Below are 17,500 nucleotides of genomic sequence, written 5' to 3' on the forward strand. Positions count from 1 at the left end.
GCAAGGTTAGGTTAGGTTAGGTTAGGTTATGTAAGGTTAGGTTATTGTATTTAATTTTTTTAAATTTTTCCTCTCTCAGGCAATGTTAGGTTAGGTTAGGTTTGTTTAGGTTAGGTTAGGTCATTGTATTTAATTATTTTGAAATTTTTCCCCTCTCAGGCAAGGTTAGGTTAGGTTAGGTTAGGTTAGGTTAGGTTAGGTTATGTTAGGTTGGGTTTGGTTAGGTCAGGTTAGGTCATTGGTTTTTTTTAATTAATTTTAAATATTAGTTCTCTGAGGTAAGTCAGTTCAAGTCCACAATAGTGTAAATTTTTTTTAAAAAAATTTTAATTTTAAATATTTTATATAAAAAAATTATTTTATCAATAAAAAAAAGTGTGGGATGAATGGTGTATATTATTATAAATATTTTATTGCCATATGTGAGTATGAGGATTATCATGTGGATAATATCTTAAGAAGCACCCCATTTAAATTATGTTAAATAAAATAATTTTTTTATATATACTAATATTAATTTATATTTATTAATTAATCTTAAAATATTTTTAATTCAAATTTATTTTCTATTTTGAAATTTTGTTTTCCATAGAAACAGTGTTTTTTTTTTTTTAACTTTTTTTTTTTTTTTAATATATTCAGTAAAAATATATTAGCTTGGATCAGTAATGACGTATTTTCCTTCCGAGAAGCTGTGGCAGAAGCAGCAGCCACGTCCACACAGAAGTTCTTGAGAAATAGCAATTTTGCTCTATTCGTGGTTGTTTTCGTTCGTGGTTGTTTGCCGTGCGGGGCGAATCGGGAAATCAAGCAAATAGCTGGAGACATTCTCCCGGCGATCGAGGCCTCGGCGGCCGGGAAAAACGCGCGCGTTTGGGCGTTGCGCGCACCCCATGGCAAGGCCCCATTTTGGGTTATATAGGGGGTAGTGGTGTCCCGAGGGGAAAAAATTAACATGTTAAATACAGCTTCCAGGCAATAGAGAAATGTCTCGGCGACGGAAGGCACCACTACCCGGCATATTTCCGCCCCTCGGACTCCGTGCGCCAGCCTGTAATAGCGAATCGGGACTTAGAAAAAATTCGAGCAGAGAGCCAGAAAATTCTCCCGGCGATGGAGGCCTCCGCGGCCGAGGAAATTGTCATTGGTGATTTTGCATGTTAAATTAACATGTGTATTAACACAGGCTTGGAGAAGCAAGCCTGCGGGACTCTGCAATACATTGAGCGGGGAGCCAGAAAATTCTGGCGGCGACCGAGGCCTCCGCGGCCGGGAGAACTCTCGGCGCTCGGGCTCCGCGTGTACCCGCGGCAAGGTCCATTTTGGGTTATATAGGGGGTAGTGGTGTCCCGAGGGGTAAAAATTAACATGTTAAATACAGCTTCCAGGCAATAGAGAAATGTCTCGGCGACGGAAGGCACCACTACCCGGCGAATTCCCGCCCCTCGGAATCCGTGCGCCAGCCTATAATAGCGAATCGGGACTTAGAAAAAATTCGAGCAGGGAGCCAGAAAATTCTGGCGGTGACCGAGACCTCCGCGGCCGAGGAAATGGTCATCGGTGATTTTTACATGTTAAATTAACATGTGTATTAACACTGGCTGGGAGAAGCAAGCCTGCGGGACTCTGCAATATATTGAGCGGGGAGCCAGAAAATTCTGGCGGCGACCGAGGCCTCCGCGGCCGGGATAATAATCCTTGGTAATTTTACATGTTAAATTAACATGTGTATTAACACATGCTGGGAGAAGCAGGCATTCTGGACTTTGAAAAATTTCGAGCAGGGGCCGGAGAAATTCTCCCGGCGACCGAGGCCTCCGCGGCCGGGAGAACTCTCGGCGCTCGGGCTCCGCGTCTACCCATGGGGAGCGGGCAGCCAGAAAATTCTGGCGGCGACCGAGGCCTCCGCGGCCGAGGAAAAGGTCATTGGTAATATTACATGTTAAATTAACATGTGTATTAACACATGCTGGGAGAAGCAGGCATTCTGGACTTTGAAAAATTTCGAGCAGGGGCCGCAGAAATTCTCCCGGCGACCGAGGCCTCCGCGGCCGGGAGAACTCTCGGCGCTCGGGCTCCGCGTCCTACCCATGGGGAGCGGGCAGCCAGAAAATTCTGGCGGCGACCGAGGCCTCCGCGGCCGAGGAAATGGTCCTTGGTGATTTTACATGTTAAATTAACATGTGTATTAACACAGGCTGGGAGATGCAGGCATTCTGGTCTTAGAAAAATTTCGAACAGGGGCCGGAGAAATTCTCCCGGCGGCCGAGGCCTCCGCGGCCGGAAGAACTCTCGAAAACCACCTCGTTCGTGGTTGTTTGCCGTGCGGGGCGAATCGGGAAATCTAGCAAATAGCTGAAGACATTCTCCCGGCGATGGAGGCCTCGGCGGCCGGGAAAAACGCCCGCGCTCGGGCGTTGCGCGCCCCCTTGGCAAGGCCCATTTTGGGTTATATAGGGGGGTAGTGGTGTCCCGAGGGGAAAAAATTAACATGTTAAATACTGCTCCCAGGCAATTGTAAAATGTCTCGGCGACGGAAGGCACCACTACCCGGCATATTTACGCCCCTCGGACTCCGTGCGCCAGCCTGTAATAGCGAATCGGGACTTAGAAAAAAAATTCGAGCAGGGAGCCAGAACATTTTCCCGGCGATCGAGGCCTCCGCGGCCGAGGAATTTGTCATTGGTGATTTTGCATGTTACATTAACATGTGTATTAACACAGGCTTGGAGAAGCAAGCCTGCGGGACTCTGCAATACATTGAGCGGGCAGCCAGAAAATTCTGGCGGCGACCGAGGCCTCCGCGGCCGGGGAAATAATCCTCTGTAATTTTACATGTTAAATTAACATGTGTATTAACACAGGCTTGGAGAAGCAAGCCTGCGGGACTCTGCAATACATTGAGCGGGGAGCCAGAAATTTCTGGCGGCGACCGAGGCCTCTGCGGCCGGGATAATAATCCTTGTTAATTTTACATGTTAAATTAACATGTGTATTAACACAGGCTGGGAGAACTAGGCATTCTGGACTTTGAAAAATTTCGAGCAGGGGCCGGAGAAATTCTCCCGGCGACCGAGGCCTCCGCGGCCGGGAGAACTCTCGGCGCTCGGGCTCCGCGTCTACCCATGGGGAGCGGGCAGCCAGAAAATTCTGGCGGCGACCGAGGCCTCCGCGGCCGAGGAAAAGGTCATTGGTAATATTACATGTTAAATTAACATGTGTATTAACACATGCTGGGAGAAGCAGGCATTCTGGACTTTGAAAAATTTCGAGCAGGGGCCGGAGAAATTCTCCCGGCGACCGAGGCCTCCGCGGCCGGGAGAACTCTCGGCGCTCGGGCTCCGCGTCTACCCATGGGGAGCGGGCAGCCAGAAAATTCTGGCGGCGACCGAGGCCTCCGCGGCCGAGGAAATGGTCCTTGGTAATTTTACATGTTAAATTAACATGTGTATTAACACAGGCTGGGAGAAGCAGGCATTCTGGACTTTGGAAAATTTCGAGCAGGGGCCGGAGAAATTCTCCCGGCGACCGAGGCCTCTGCGGCCGGGAGAACTCTCGGCGCTCGGGCTCCGGGTGTACCCGCGGCAAGGCCCATTTTGTGTTATATAGGGGGTAGTGGTGTCCCGAGGGGGAAAAAATTAACATGTTAAATACTGCTTCCAGGCAATAGGAAAATGTCTCGGCGACGGAACGCACCACTACCCGGCGAATTCCCGCCCCTCGGACTCCGTGCGCCAGCTTGTAAGAGCGAATCGGGACTTGGAAAAAATTTTATCGGGGAGCCAGAAAATTCTCCCGGCGATCAAGGCAATCACCGCCGGGAGAATTTTTTCTAGCTAACCGATTGAAATTTTCAAAGTACCAATTGCCTCGAAAACAACCACGAACGTAAAACAACCACGAACGGAAAACAACCACGAACGACAACAACCACGAACGACAACAACCACGAACGACAACAACCACGAACGGAAAACAACCCCGAACGACAACAACCACGAACGCACAACAACCACGAATGAAAACAACCACGAACGGTAAACAACCACGAACGAAAACAACCACGAACGAAAACCACCTCGTTCGTGGTTGTTCGCCTTGTGGGGCGAATCGGGACATCATGCAAATAGCTGGAGACATTCTCCCGGCGATCGAGGCCTCGGCGCCCGGGAAAAATGCCCGCGCTCGGGCGTTGTGGGCACCCATTGCATGGCCCATTTTGGGTTATATAGGGGGTAGTGGTGTCCCGAGGGGGAAAAAATTAACATGTTAAATACTGCTCCCAGGCAATTGTAAAATGTCTCGGCGACGGAAGGCACCACTACCCGGCATATTTCCGCCCCTCGGACTCCGTGCGCCAGCCTGTAATAGCGAATCGGGACTTAGAAAAAATTCGAGCAGAGAGCCAGAAAATTCTCCCGGCGATGGAGGCCTCCGCGGCCGAGGAAATTGTCATTGGTGATTTTGCATGTTAAATTAACATGTGTATTAACACAGGCTTGGAGAAGCAAGCCTGCGGGACTCTGCAATACATTGAGCGGGGAGCCAGAAAATTCTGGCGGCGACCGAGGCCTCCGCGGCCGGGAGAACTCTCGGCGCTCGGGCTCCGCGTCTACACATGGGGAGCGGGCAGCCAGAAAATTCTGGCGGCGACCGAGGCCTCCGCGGCCGAGGAAATGGTCCTTGGTGATTTTACATGTTAAATTAACATGTGTATTAACACAGGCTGGGAGAAGCAAGCCTGCGGGTCGCTGCAATATATTGAGCGGGGAGCCAGAAATTTCTGGCGGCGACCGAGGCCTCCGCGGCCGGGGAAATAATCCTCGGTAATTTTACATGTTAAATTAACATGTGTATTAACACAGGCTTGGAGAAGCAAGCCTGCGGGACTCTGCAATACATTGAGCGGGGAGCCAGAAATTTCTGGCGGCGACCGAGGCCTCTGCGGCCGGGATAATAATCCTTGGTAATTTTACATGTTAAATTAACATGTGTATTAACACAGGCTGGGAGAACTAGGCATTCTGGACTTTGAAAAATTTCGAGCAGGGGCCGGAGAAATTCTCCCGGCGACCGAGGCCTCCGCGGCCGGGAGAACTCTCGGCGCTCGGGCAGCGCGTCTACCCATGGGGAGCGGGCAGCCAGAAAATTCTGGCGGCGACCGAGGCCTCCGCGGCCGAGGAAAAGGTCATTGGTAATATTACATGTTAAATTAACATGTGTATTAACACATGCTGGGAGAAGCAGGCATTCTGGACTTTGAAAAATTTCGAGCAGGGGCCGGAGAAATTCTCCCGGCGACCGAGGCCTCCGCGGCCGGGAGAACTCTCGGCGCTCGGGCTCCGCGTCTACCAATGGGGAGCGGGCAGCCAGAAAATTCTGGCGGCGACCGAGGCCTCCGCGGCCGAGGAAATGGTCCTTGTTGATTTTACATGTTAAATTAACATGTGTATTAACACAGGCTGGGAGAAGCAAGCCTGCGGGACTCTGCAATACATTGAGCGGGGAGCCAGAAAATTCTGGCGGCGACCGAGGCCTCCGCGGCCGAGGAAATGGTCCTCAATGATTTTACATGTTAAATTATCATGTGTATTAACACAGGCTGGGAGAAGCAAGCCTGCGGGACTCTGCAATACATTGAGCGGGGAGCCAGAAAATTCTGGCGGCGACCGAGGCCTCCGCGGCCGGGGAAATAATCCTCGGTAATTTTACATGTTAAATTAACATGTGTATTAACACAGGCTGGGAGAAGCAGGCATTCTGGACTTTGAAAAATTTCGAGCAGGGGCCGGAGAAATTCTCCCGGCGACCGAGGCCTCCGCGGCCGGGAGAACTTCGGCGCTCGGGCTCCGCGTGTACCCGCCGCAAGGCCCATTTTGGGTTATATAGGGGGTAGTGGTGTCTCTGGAGGGAAAAAATACACGGTAAATATTGCAGCCAGAGCCTATGGCAATCTGTTGGCGACCGAGGCCTCCACACGCCGGCAAATTTTCGGCTCTCGGACTGTGTGTATTCCACTGGAGACAGGCCTGCGGGACTCTGTAATATATTGAGCCGGGAGCCAGAAAATTCTGGCGGCGACCGAGGCCTCCGCGGCCGGGGAAATAATCCTCGGTAATTTTACATGTTAAATTAACATGTGTATTAACACAGGCTGGGAGAAGCAAGCCTGCGGGTCGCTGCAATATATTGAGCGGGGAGCCAGAAAATTCTGGCGGCGACCGAGGCCTCCGCGGCCGGGGAAATAATCCTCGGTAATTTTACATGTTAAATTAACATGTGTATTAACACAGGCTTGGAGAAGCAAGCCTGCGGGACTCTGCAATACATTGAGCGGGGAGCCAGAAAATTCTGGCGGCGACCGCGGCCTCTGCGGCCAGGGAAATAATCCTCGGTAATTTTACATGTTAAATAACCATGTGTATTAACACAGGCTGGGAGAAGCAAGCATGCGGGACTCTGCAATATATTGAGCAGGGAGCCAGAAAATTCTGGCTGCGACCGAGGCCTCTGCGGCCGAGGAAATGGTCATTGGTAATTTTACATGTTAAATTAACATGTGTTTTAACACAGGCTGGGAGATGCAGGCATTCTGGACTTAGAAAAATTTCGAGCAGGGGCCCGAGAAATTCTCCCGGCGACCGAGGCCTCTGCGGCCGGGAGAACTCTCGAAAACCACCTCGTTCGTGGTTGTTTGCCGTGCGGGGCGAATCGGGAAATCTAGCAAATAGCTGAAGACATTCTCCCGGCGATGGAGGCCTCGGCGGCCGGGAAAAACGCCCGCGCTCGGGCGTTGCGCGCCCCCTTGGCAAGGCCCATTTTGGGTTATATAGGGGGTAGTGGTGTCCCGAGGGGAAAAAATTAACATGTTAAATACTGCTCCCAGGCAATTGTAAAATGTCTCGGCGACGGAAGGCACCACTACCCGGCATATTTACGCCCCTCGGACTCCGTGCGCCAGCCTGTAATAGCGAATCGGGACTTAGAAAAAAAATTCGAGCAGGGAGCCAGAACATTTTCCCGGCGATCGAGGCCTCCGCGGCCGAGGAATTTGTCATTGGTGATTTTGCATGTTAAATTAACATGTGTATTAACACAGGCTTGGAGAAGCAAGCCTGCGGGACTCTGCAATACATTGAGCGGGCAGCCAGAAAATTCTGGCGGCGACCGTGGCCTCCGCGGCCGGGGAAATAATCCTCTGTAATTTTACATGTTAAATTAACATGTGTATTAACACAGGCTTGGAGAAGCAAGCCTGCGGGACTCTGCAATACATTGAGCGGGGAGCCAGAAATTTCTGGCGGCGACCGAGGCCTCTGCGGCCGGGATAATAATCCTTGGTAATTTTACATGTTAAATTAACATGTGTATTAACACAGGCTGGGAGAACTAGGCATTCTGGACTTTGAAAAATTTCGAGCAGGGGCCGGAGAAATTCTCCCGGCGACCGAGGCCTCCGCGGCCGGGAGAACTCTCGGCGCTCGGGCTCCGCGTCTACCCATGGGGAGCGGGCAGCCAGAAAATTCTGGCGGCGACCGAGGCCTCCGCGGCCGAGGAAAAGGTCATTGGTAATATTACATGTTAAATTAACATGTGTATTAACACATGCTGGGAGAAGCAGGCATTCTGGACTTTGAAAAATTTCGAGCAGGGGCCGGAGAAATTCTCCCGGCGACCGAGGCCTCCGCGGCCGGGAGAACTCTCGGCGCTCGGGCTCCGCGTCTACCCTTGGGGAGCGGGCAGCCAGAAAATTCTGGCGGCGACCGAGGCCTCCGCGGCCGAGGAAATGGTCCTTGGTGATTTTACATGTTAAATTAACATGTGTATTAACACAGGCTGGGAGAAGCAGGCATTCTGGACTTTGGAAAATTTCGAGCAGGGGCCGGAGAAAATCTCCCGGCGACCGAGGCCTCTGCGGCCGGGAGAACTCTCGGCGCTCGGGCTCCGGGTGTACCCGCGGCAAGGCCCATTTTGTGTTATATAGGGGGTAGTGGTGTCCCGAGGGGGAAAAAATTAACATGTTAAATACTGCTTCCAGGCAATAGGAAAATGTCTCGGCGACGGAACACACCACTACCCGGCGAATTCCCGCCCCTCGGACTCCGTGCGCCAGCTAGTAAGAGCGAATCGGGACTTGGAAAAAATTTTATCGGGGAGCCAGAAAATTCTCCCGGCGATCAAGGCAATCACCGCCGGGAGAATTTTTTCTAGCTAACCGATTGAAATTTTCAAAGTACCAATTGCCTCGAAAACAACCACGAACGTAAAACAACCACGAACGGAAAACAACCACGAACGACAACAACCACGAACGACAACAACCACGAACGACAACAACCACGAACGGAAAACAACCCCGAACGACAACAACCACGAACGCACAACAACCACGAATGAAAACAACCACGAACAGTAAACAACCACGAACGAAAACAACCACGAACGAAAACCACCTCGTTCGTGGTTGTTCGCCTTGTGGGGCGAATCGGGACATCATGCAAATAGCTGGAGACATTCTCCCGGCGATCGAGGCCTCGGCGCCCGGGAAAAATGCCCGCGCTCGGGCGTTGTGGGCACCCATTGCATGGCCCATTTTGGGTTATATAGGGGGTAGTGGTGTCCCGAGGGGGAAAAAATTAACATGTTAAATACTGCTCCCAGGCAATTGTAAAATGTCTCGGCGACGGAAGGCACCACTACCCGGCATATTTCCGCCCCTCGGACTCCGTGCGCCAGCCTGTAATAGCGAATCGGGACTTAGAAAAAATTCGAGCAGAGAGCCAGAAAATTCTCCCGGCGATGGAGGCCTCCGCGGCCGAGGAAATTGTCATTGGTGATTTTGCATGTTAAATTAACATGTGTATTAACACAGGCTTGGAGAAGCAAGCCTGCGGGACTCTGCAATACATTGAGCGGGGAGCCAGAAAATTCTGGCGGCGACCGAGGCCTCCGCGGCCGGGAGAACTCTCGGCGCTCGGGCTCCGCGTCTACACATGGGGAGCGGGCAGCCAGAAAATTCTGGCGGCGACCGAGGCCTCCGCGGCCGAGGAAATGGTCCTTGGTGATTTTACATGTTAAATTAACATGTGTATTAACACAGGCTGGGAGAAGCAAGCCTGCGGGTCGCTGCAATATATTGAGCGGGGAGCCAGAAATTTCTGGCGGCGATCGAGGCCTCCGCGGCCGGGGAAATAATCCTCGGTAATTTTACATGTTAAATTAACATGTGTATTAACACAGGCTTGGAGAAGCAAGCCTGCGGGTCTCTGCAATACATTGAGCGGGGAGCCAGAAATTTCTGGCGGCGACCGAGGCCTCTGCGGCCGGGATAATAATCCTTGGTAATTTTACATGTTAAATTAACATGTGTATTAACACAGGCTGGGAGAACTAGGCATTCTGGACTTTGAAAAATTTCGAGCAGGGGCCAGAGAAATTCTCCCGGCGACAGAGGCCTCCGCGGCCGGGAGAAATCTCGGCGCTCGGGCAGCGCGTCTACCCATGGGGAGCGGGCAGCCAGAAAATTCTGGCGGCGACCGAGGCCTCCGCGGACGAGGAAAAGGTCATTGGTAATATTACATGTTAAATTAACATGTGTATTAACACATGCTGGGAGAAGCAGGCATTCTGGACTTTGAAAAATTTCGAGCAGGGGCCGGAGAAATTCTCCCGGCGACCGAGGCCTCCGCGGCCGGGAGAACTCTCGGCGCTCGGGCTCCGCGTCTACCAATGGGGAGCGGGCAGCCAGAAAATTCTGGCGGCGACCGAGGCCTCCGCGGCCGAGGAAATGGTCCTTGTTGATTTTACATGTTAAATTAACATGTGTATTAACACAGGCTGGGAGAAGCAAGCCTGCGGGACTCTGCAATACATTGAGCGGGGAGCCAGAAAATTCTGGCGGCGACCGAGGCCTCCGCGGCCGAGGAAATGGTCCTCAATGATTTTACATGTTAAATTAACATGTGTATTAACACAGGCTGGGAGAAGCAAGCCTGCGGGACTCTGCAATACATTGAGCGGGGAGCCAGAAAATTCTGGCGGCGACCGAGGCCTCCGCGGCCGGGGAAATAATCCTCGGTAATTTTACATGTTAAATTAACATGTGTATTAACACAGGCTGGGAGAAGCAGGCATTCTGGACTTTGAAAAATTTCGAGCAGGGGCCGGAGAAATTCTCCCGGCGACCGAGGCCTCCGCGGCCGGGAGAACTTCGGCGCTCGGGCTCCGCGTGTACACGCCGCAAGGCCCATTTTGGGTTATATAGGGGGTAGTGGTGTCTCTGGAGGGAAAAAATACACGGTAAATATTGCAGCCAGAGCCTATGGCAATCTGTTGGCGACCGAGGCCTCCACACCCCGGCAAATTTTCGGCTCTCGGACTGTGTGTATTCCACTGGAGACAGGCCTGCGGGACTCTGTAATATATTGAGCCGGGAGCCAGAAAATTCTGGCGGCGACCGAAGCCTCCGCGGCCGGGGAAATAATCCTCGGTAATTTTACATGTTAAATTAACATGTGTATTAACACAGGCTGGGAGAAGCAAGCCTGCGGGTCGCTGCAATATATTGAGCGGGGAGCCAGAAAATTCTGGCGGCGACCGAGGCCTCCGCGGCCGGGGAAATAATCCTCGGTAATTTTACATGTTAAATTAACATGTGTATTAACACAGGCTTGGAGAAGCAAGCCTGCGGGACTCTGCAATACATTGAGCGGGGAGCCAGAAAATTCTGGCGGCGACCGCGGCCTCTGCGGCCAGGGAAATAATCCTCGGTAATTTTACATGTTAAATAACCATGTGTATTAACACAGGCTGGGAGAAGCAAGCATGCGGGACTCTGCAATATATTGAGCAGGGAGCCAGAAAATTCTGGCTGCGACCGAGGCCTCTGCGGCCGAGGAAATGGTCATTGGTAATTTTACATGTTAAATTAACATGTGTTTTAACACAGGCTGGGAGATGCAGGCATTCTGGACTTAGAAAAATTTCGAGCAGGGGCCCGAGAAATTCTCCCGGCGACCGAGGCCTCCGCGGCCGGGAGAACTCTCGAAAACCACCTCGTTCGTGGTTGTTTGCCGTGCAAATCTAGCAAATAGCTGAAGACATTCTCCCCGGCGATGGAGGCCTTCGGCGGCCGGGAAAAACGCCCGCGCTCGGGCGTTGCGCGCCCCCTTGGCAAGGCCCATTTTGGGTTATATAGGGGGTAGTGGTGTCCCGAGGGGAAAAAATTAACATGTTAAATACTGCTCCCAGGCAATTGTAAAATGTCTCGGCGACGGAAGGCACCACTACCCGGCATATTTACGCCCCTCGGACTCCGTGCGCCAGCCTGTAATAGCGAATCGGGACTTAGAAAAAAAATTCGAGCAGGGAGCCAGAACATTTTCCCGGCGATCGAGGCCTCCGCGCCGAGGAATTTGTCATTGGTGATTTTGCATGTTAAATTAACATGTGTATTAACACAGGCTTGGAGAAAGCAAGCCTGCGGGACTCCTGCAATACATAGAGCGGGCAGCCAGAAAATTCTGGCGGGCGACCGAGGCCCTCCGCGGCCGGGGAAATAATCCTCTGTAATTTTACATGTTAAATTAACATGTGTATTAACACAGGCTTGGAGAAGCAAGCCTGCGGGACGCTGCAATACATTGAGCGGGGAGCCAGAAATTTCTGGCGGCGACCGAGCCTCTGCGGCCGGGATAATAATCCTTGGTAATTTACATGTTTAAATTAACATGTGTATTAACACAGGCTTGGGAGAACTAGGCATTCTAGACTTTGAAAAATTTCGAGCAGGGGCCGGAGAAATTCTCCCGGCGACCGAGGCCTCCGCGGCCGGGAGAACTCTCGGCGCTCGGGCTCCGCGTCTACCCATGGGGAGCGGGAAGCCAGAAAATTCTGGCGGCGACCGAGGCCTCCGCGGCCGAGGAAATGGTCCTTGGTGATTTTACATGTTAAATTAACATGTGTATTACACACAGGCTGGGAAAAGCAAGCCTGCGGGACTCTGCAATATATTGAGCGGGGAGCCAGAAAATTCTGGCGGCGACCGAGGCCTCCACGGCCGGGGAAATAATCCTCGGTAATTTAACATGTTAAATTAACAAGTGTATTAACACAGGCTTGGAGAAGCATGCCTGCGGGACTCTGCAATACATTGAGCGGGGAGCCAGAAAATTCTGGCGGCGACCGAGGCCTCTGCGGCCGAGGAAATGGTCATTGGTAATTTTACATGTTAAATTAAACATGTGTATTAACACAGGCTGGGAAAAGCAAGCCTGCGGGACTCTGCAATATATTGAGCGGGGAGCCAGAAAATTCTGGCGGCGACCGAGCCTCCACGGCCGGGGAAATAATCCTCGGTAATTTAACATGTTAAATTAACAAGTGTATTAACACAGGCTGGGAGAAGCAGGCATTCTGGACTTTGAAAAATTTCGAGCAGGGGCCGGAGAAATTCTCCCCCGGCGACCGAGGCCTCCGCGGCGGGAGAACACTCGGCGCTCGGGCTCCGCGTGTACCCGCGGCAAGGCCCATGTTGGGTTATATAGGGGGTAGTGGTGTCCCGAGGGGGGAAAAAATTAACATGGTAAATACAGCTTCCAGGCAATAGAAAAATGTCTCGGCGACGGAAGGCACCACTACCCGGGCGAATTCCCGCCCCTCTGACTCCGTGCGCCAGCCTGTAATAGCGAATCGGGACTTAGAAAAAATTCGAGCAGGGAGCCAGACAATTCTGTCGGCGACCGAGGCCTCCGTGGCCCGGGGAAATAATCCTCGGTAATTTTACATGTTAAATTAACATGTGTATTAACACAGGCTTGGAGAACCAAGCCTGCGGGACTCTGCAATACATTGAGCGGGGAGCCAGAAAATTCTGGCGGCGACCGAGGCCTCAGCGGCCGGGGAAATAATCCTCGGTAATTTTACATGTTAAATTAACATGTGTATTAACACAGGCTTGGAGAACCAAGCCTGCGGGACTCTGCAATACATTGAGAGGTGAGCCAGAAAATTCTGGCGGCGACCGAGGCCTCCGCGGCCGAGGAAATGGTCCTCCGTGATTTTACATGTTAAATTAACATGTGTATTAACACAGGCTGGGAGAAGCAAGCCTGCGGGACTCTGCAATATATTGAGCGGGGAGCCAGAAAATTCTGGCGGCGACCGAGGCCTCCACGGCCGGGGAAATAATCCTCGATAATTTAACATGTTAAATTAACATGTGTATTAACACAGGCTGGGAGAAGCAGGCATTCTGGACTTTGAAAAATTTCGAGCAGGGGCCGGAGAAATTCTCCCGGCGACCGAGGCCTCCGCGGCCGGGAGAACTTCGGCGCTCGGGCTCTGCGTGTACCCACCGCAAGGCCTATTTTGGGGTTTTATAGGGGGTAGTGGTGTCTCTGGAGGGAAAAAATACACGGTAAATATTGCAAGCCAGAGCCTATGGCAATCTGTTGGCGACCGAGGCCTCCACACCCCGGCAAATTTTCGGCTCTCGGACTGTGTGTATTCCACTGGAGGACAGGCCTGCGGGACTCTGTAATATATTGAGCCGGGAGCCAGAAAATTCTGGCGGCGACCGAGGCCTCCGCGGCCGAGGAAAAGGTCATTGGTAAAATTACATGTTAAATTAACATGTGTATTAACACAGGCTGGAGAAGCAGGCATTCTGGACTTAGAAAAAATTTCGAGCAGGGGCCCGAGAAATTCTCCCGGCTACGAGGCCTCCGCGGCCGGGAGAGAACTCTCGGCGCTCGGGCTCCGCGTCTACACATGGGGAGCGGGCAGCCAGAAAAATTCTGGCGGCGACCGAGGCCTCCGCGGCCGAGGAAATGGTCCTTGGTGATTTTTACATGTTAAATTAACATGTGTATTAACACAGGCTGGGAGAAGCAAGCCTGCGGGTCGCTGCAATATATTGAGGCGGGGAGCCAGAAATTTCTGGCGGCGACCGAGGCCTTCCCGCGCCGGGGAAATAATCCTCGGTAATTTTACATGTTAATTAACATGTGTATTAACACAGGCTTGGAGAAGCAAGCATGCGGGACTCAGCAATATATTGAGCAGGGAGCCAGAAAATTCCTGGCTGCGACCGAGGCCTCTGCGGCCGAGGAAATGGTCATGGTAATTTTACATGTTAATTTAACATGTGTTTTAACACAGCTGGGAGATGCAGGCATTCTGGACTTAGAAAAATTTCGAGCAGGGGCCAGGGAAATTCTCCCTGCGACCGAGGCCTCCGCGGCCGGGAGAACTCTCGAAAACCCACCTCGTTCGTGGTTGTTTGTCGTGCGGGGCGAATCGGGAAATCTAGCAAATAGCTGAAGACATTCTCCCCGGCGATGGAGGTCTCGGCGGCCGGGAAAAACGCCCGCGCTCGGGCGTTGCGCGCCCCCTTGGCAAGGCCCATTTTGCGTTATATAGGGGGTAGTGGTGTCACGAGGGGGAAAAAATTAACATGTTAAATACTGCTCCCAGGCAATTGTAAAATGTCTCGGCGACGGAAGGCACCACTACCCGGCATATTTACGCCCCTCGGACTCCGTGCGCCAGCCTGTAATCAGCGAATCGGGACTTAGAAAAAAAATTCGAGCAGGGAGCCAGAACATTTTCCCGGCGATCGAGGCCTCCGCGGCCGAGGAATTTGTCATTGGTGATTTTGCATGTTAAATTAACATGTGTATTAACACAGGCTTGGAGAAGCAAGCCTGCGGGACTCTGCAATACATTGAGCGGGCAGCCAGAAAATTCTGGCGGCGACCGAGGCCTCCGCGGCCGGGGAAATAATCCTCTGTAATTTTACATGTTAAATTAACATGTGTATTAACACAGGCTTGGAGAAGTAAGCCTGCGGGACTCTGCAATACATTGAGCGGGGAGCCAGAAATTTCTGGCGGCGACCGAGGCCTCTGCGGCCGGGATAATAATCCTTGGTAATTTTACATGTTAAATTAACATGTGTATTAACACAGGCTGGGAGAACTAGGCATTCTGGACTTTGAAAAATTTCGAGCAGGGGCCGGAGAAATTCTCCCGGCGACCGAGGCCTCCGCGGCCGGGAGAACTCTCGGCGCTCGGGCTCCGCGTCTACCCATGGGGAGCGGGCAGCCAGAAAATTCTGGCGGCGACCGAGGCCTCCGCGGCCGAGGAAAAGGTCATTGGTAATATTACATGTTAAATTAACATGTGTATTAACACATGCTGGGAGAAGCAGGCATTCTGGACTTTGAAAAATTTCGAGCAGGGGCCGGAGAAATTCTCCCGGCGACCGAGGCCTCCGCGGCCGGGAGAACTCTCGGCGCTTGGGCAGCGCGTCTACCCATGGGGAGCGGGCAGCCAGAAAATTCTGGCGGTGACCGAGGCCTCCGCGGCCGAGGAAATGGTCCTTGGTGATTTTACATGTTAAATTAACATGTGTATTAACACAGGCTGGGAGAAGCAGGCATTCTGGACTTAGAAAAATTTCGAGCAGGGGCCGTTGAAATTCTCCCGGCGACCGAGGCCTCCGCGGCCGGGAGAACTCTCGGCGCTCGGGCTCCGCGTGTACACGCGTCAAGGCCCATTTTGGGTTATATAGGGTGTAGTGGTGTCTCTGGAGGGAAAAAATACACGGTAAATATTGCAGCCAGAGCCTATGGCAATCTGTTGGCGACCGAGGCCTCCACACCCCGGCAAATTTTCGGCTCTCGGACTGTGTGTATTCCACTGGAGACAGGCCTGCGGGACTGTGCAGTATATTGAGCGGGGAGCCAGGAAAATCTCCCGGCGACCGAGGCCTCCGCGGCCGAGGAAATGGTAATTGGTGGTTTTGCATGTAAAATTAACATGTGTATTAACACAAGCTGGGATGAGAGGAATTTGGCGGCGACCGAGGCCTCCTCACCCCGGCAAAATATCAGCTACCGGGCTCTGCATATTCCTACAGAAGCAGGCCTGCAGGACTCTGCAATATATTGAGCGGGAACCAGAAAATTCTGGCGGCGACCGAGGCCTCCGCGGCCGAGGAAAATTGTCATTGGTGGTTTGCATGTAAAATTAACATGTGTATTAACACAAGCTGTGACCAGAGGAATTTGGCGGCGACCGGGGCCTCCACACCCCGGCAAAATATCAGCTACCGGGCTCTGCTTATTCACATTCAAGCAGGCATTAGGGACTCTGAAAAGTTTCGGGCGGGGAGCCAGAAAATTCTCCCGGCCACAGAGCCCTCCCTCCCGAGAGTCTGTGTAAATGCCTGTTATACAGGCCCCATGAATTCCAGCCTTATAGGTTATTTTAAGTCTCCGTTCGTGGTTGTTCGTAAACAACTGCGATTCGGGATTTTGACCTATTTCCTATGATCATGTTCCCGGAAGTTAGCCAGCCTCTTTCAGTCAAAATCTCATATTTTGGGTACCTTTGTGAACCCATCGATAGGCCCATTTTGGGTATATTAGGGGGACATGCAATCGGGAAAAATTGGAATTATTTGCAATATGGAAAGAATATGTACATAAATGAAAAGGGAGTCCCCCCGAGTTTTCTCGCCCTATATATATTGCAAAAATATCCAATTAATTATTGTGGAACCTGTAGCACCTTTCTATGAAGCAGAATTAACATTACAGAACGGTTTGAATGCTACCACCTCAGTTTCTCTACAATGCATTGGATTTCAAAGAGGTGAATTACTGTGGATGGTACTGTTGTATGGCTAACAAATCGTCTGGGAAACAATGCAGAATTAAATTAAGAAGGTTGTATGTTTTCTGTTACATGGTGGAGGTGCCCTCTAGTACACAGTAAAATGTTTTGTGGACTGCAGCTCCTTGAGGAATTAATTCAGTATGGGTCTTGTAGTGGTCTGAAAGTGGATGATGAAAAAGAATGTATAATGGTATTCAGAGCACCTCGCGGTGAAGCGGACATGCTACCTCAAAATGCTTGATTGATTCATGCCCAGTTCCCCCAAGAAGCGGTACATTGAAAAAATTGATTTACTTTGTGGATGATACTAGCAAATACTATCCGCTGGGGGAAGTAAGCAGAAATTTGGTGGTCGTATGTTTGTTACATGGTAGAGGTGCTTTCTAGTACACAATGAAATGCTTGGTGTACCGCTGCTCCTTGAAGAATTAATTCCATATGGGTCTAGCCGTGGTCTTAACTGTGAACACGAAGAACTATCTAAAGTGGCCTATCTGTCTGAACTGCAATACACAAGCTGCGAGCCAATGCTATACCTTTCTCAGGTAACGAGCTCTTGTGCGGCGATTCGATTGGATGCGAAATGGTGGGGAACGCGTGTCCGGTCGTCTTAACCAAGTAATGGTTCCCCTCTGTTAACAATGAAATGTTTGATGGATCGCAGCTCCCTGAGAGACAAGTTTCAAAGGGGTTAGTCGCGGTCTTCAATCCTGGCCAAGGTGCAGTCACCATCTATAAGAGATACCTGCTTTACTGAAGGGTAGCAAGAGTTCCCTTGCCCGCATGTTGCTCCGTGGGGGTATATCAGTATAAAGGT

Source organism: Bacillus rossius, unplaced genomic scaffold (assembly GCF_032445375.1).
Source record: "Bacillus rossius redtenbacheri isolate Brsri unplaced genomic scaffold, Brsri_v3 Brsri_v3_scf551, whole genome shotgun sequence".
Taxonomy (NCBI): Eukaryota; Metazoa; Arthropoda; class Insecta; order Phasmatodea; family Bacillidae; genus Bacillus; species Bacillus rossius.